A 3,354-nucleotide genomic window follows, 5' to 3' on the forward strand; every position below is an offset into this window, starting at 1 on the left:
TACAAGGCAGCTGAAAAAATACAGTGGATTCATAAATAAAGAATTCTATAATTTTATCATGCAGAAAGATTTTTCCCCTTTTCTCTTTTCCTCATAAGTTGTATTGAGCAGCAATGTCCATGGTGTGTGTGTGTGTGTGTGTGTGTGTGTGTGTGTGTGTGTGTGTGTGTGTAAAAGCCTAAGACATTACACTATGCAGCCTCAAATTACACCCTATTTCCTCCATTGTTTTATGGATGCTGGTCCTAAGGAAGAGCCAGAAAAAGTCCAAATGTTGCATATAAAAGCAGTCAAAGCTTCAATTGTACTTCTTAATTTTTTATTTATTTAATTAATTTTTATAGCCATCTGAAGAAGTGAATCTGGGTGACATACACCATCTTCTTAATCTTTTTGACTATGGACACCCCTGCTTGACTCATACTTTTTAATGAAATAGTTGAGATCTTTGTGCCACTCATGTTGTTCATGATACATTCATGATCATGAGTATATTTATTTATTTATTTTTTATTTTTATTTTATTACATTTATATACCGCCCTTTCCCTGAGGACTCAGGGCGGTTTACAGGGAATTAAAAACCAACAATACAAAAGTTAAAAACCAATTTAAAAAAGATTAAACTAACCCTGTGAAATTAAAAAAAACCCCGATTAAAATAAATTTCTCCTCAGCCTGGGCCTGAGAGCTTGAAGAGCCAGGTCTTCAGGCCCCGGCGGAATGATCGGAGGTCGGGGGCAGTCCTCAGCTCCACTGGCAGCTGGTTCCAGAGGGCAGGCGCCCCCACTGAGAAGGCCCTATCCCTGGGTGTCACCCGCCGGCAATCTCTTACCGGTGGGACCCTGAGCAGACCCTCCCTGTGGGAGCGCACTGGGCGAAGGGCATTTGATGCCGGCAGCAGGTGTTCCCTCAAATACCCCGGACCCAGGCCATGTAGGGCTTTATAGGTGATAACCAGCACCTTGAATTTCACCCGGAGGGCAACCGGAAGCCAATGCAGCTCGCGGAGTAGAGGTGTTACATGGGAGTATCGGGAGACCCCCATTACAACTCACACGGCCGCATTCTGCACCAGTTGAAGCCTCCGAGTGGTCTTCAAGGGCAGCCCCATGTAGAGAGCGTTACAGTAGTCCAAATGGGAGGTCACGAGCGCATGAGTAACTGTGCGTAGGGCGTCTCGGTCCAGATAGGGACGCAACTGGCGCACCAGGCGAACCTGTGCAGAAGCCCCCCTGGTCACGGCTCCTATGTGATCTTCAAAATTGAGTCGTGAATCCAGGAGGACGCCCAAGTTGCGAGCCCTATCAACGGGGGGTAACACCTCACCCCCCATCGTTAGAGGTGGAATAGTCTAGAAAGGTATTACATTCTACCTTTCTGCTGGCATGCCTGTTTTTCTTCATGTGCCCAAATTTGTGCCATTGCTTGTTATATTCTGTGGGACAAATTTTTAAGGTCCTGAACTTTTCATATTTTGGATGCTATTTTTTTGGAGTTCTGATTTTGACCTGGTGCAACAAGATGATTGCTTTAAGCAGCATGGACAGAATCAGACTTATTTGCAAACAGAATTAAAAGATGCACAAAGAGTTAGGGAGGGGTAAATGGCAGGTCTTAAAATTACTCTGATCTGTGATGTCATTATGTCACTAAGCCTTTTATTCTCTTATTTCAAGGTCCTGGAAATCCTTCCTGGTGTTGGGATCCTATTTTTGCCACAAAACCCTTAACCCTGTGAGTTCAGAGCGTTGTTCCATTCAATTCAGTTGCTTGGATTTGAATATAGTAATGTTGTGCTAACGCTGCAATATTGATTTTTCAGACTAGGAATCCTAGATTTGTAGACCATGATAATAGTAAGCTTTATTTGGAACAGCTTACACCCTGCCATGATACCTCTAATGCAGGGGTCTTCAAACTTGGCCCTTTTATGACTTGTGGACTTCAACTCCCAGAATTCCTCAACCAGCATATTTAGCTGAGGAATTCTGGGAGCTGAAGTCCACAAGTCATAAAAGGGCCAAGTTTGAAGACCCCCTGCTCTAACACCATAAAATATCAACATCTGCTTATCCCAGTCCTTGAAAAGGTCTGGATAGGTGAGGGGTGGGGGTGGGGGGGGAAATGACAAAACCAATCTGAACATCTGGCTGACTGCCATACACTGTAATTCTGGTCAAGTATTAACAAATGTCCACCAGAGGGAGATATGACACCAAACAAAGCAACATGAGCTCAACCCACAATTGTAGTCACATCTCTCTCTCTACCTGTGGAGACGAAGAAAACAATGCATAATATTTATTAATTATTCTTGCCCATTCCTCCCCGTCTGGAGCAAATGTTTGAACATTCTTGGATGACTCTCAAAAATTACTTCCTATATTCATATCTTACTTCCCTCTGAACATGAAAAATGTGTTTGCTATTGCAACTTAAGAATAAGGTAGATATTCAGCAGAACCTCAGTAGTAAGGTTCAGAAATATGTATTATAGGAATGGCAGTGGGGAGGGGGTTTAAAAAAGTCAAGTTGGCAACTGTGATCATGTGGTTGTCCTTTTTCAGGACAGACCCAAATATAATACAATATACAGTCTTAGGCACTTGCAACCTACATTGGGCAGAGAGGTTTTGGGGGGTGTGTGTGTGTGTGTGTGTGTGTGTGTTTGCCTGCACTTACTCATAAGCACAAAGACGGGGAAAAACATGAAAATGGATGCTGCTTTCATTATATATTTAGATTTAGAATACAACTTTTTGCCTGGCTGAGCATGAGCTGAAGACTATTTTTTTTTAATCCCATTTATATCCCGCCCTTCTCCGAAGACTCAGAGCGGCTTACAATCTAAAGCACAATGTGCTTAGCAACAGCCTTCATTCTATGTATATACCTGCTTATTAGGGTTTTCGGGGGACCCCAAGCGGCATTATTAAAAAGTCAGCTTAATTGCCCCCAAGAATCTGGGTCCTCATTTTACCTACCTCGGAAGGATGGAAGGCTGAGTCAACCTTGAGCCTGGTGGGACTCGAACCTGCACTAATTGCAGGCAGCTGGTGTTACTTAAGGAGGCATTAGCCCAGTGCTCCACCAAGGCTCTCCACCAAGTATATTTTCACATACTCCTGTTCTCCACCAGGTTTCTGGGCTAGAGGTTCCCTTGCAGGAAAATCCAAAATCAAGCAGAGATGATCCAATTGCAGCACCTCTAGTCTGCCCTTTGCTTGCAGATCAATCTCTGAAACCCCAGAAGCATCATCAGTGCATTAGCCAAGTCTGTATCGGTGATGGATTGTGACATCACTAGGAGTAGGGCTATACCACCTTCTGTGTGTTCAAGGCTCTCAGTTGC

Source organism: Vipera ursinii (assembly GCF_947247035.1).
Source record: "Vipera ursinii genome assembly, chromosome: 6".
Taxonomy (NCBI): domain Eukaryota; kingdom Metazoa; phylum Chordata; class Lepidosauria; order Squamata; family Viperidae; genus Vipera; species Vipera ursinii.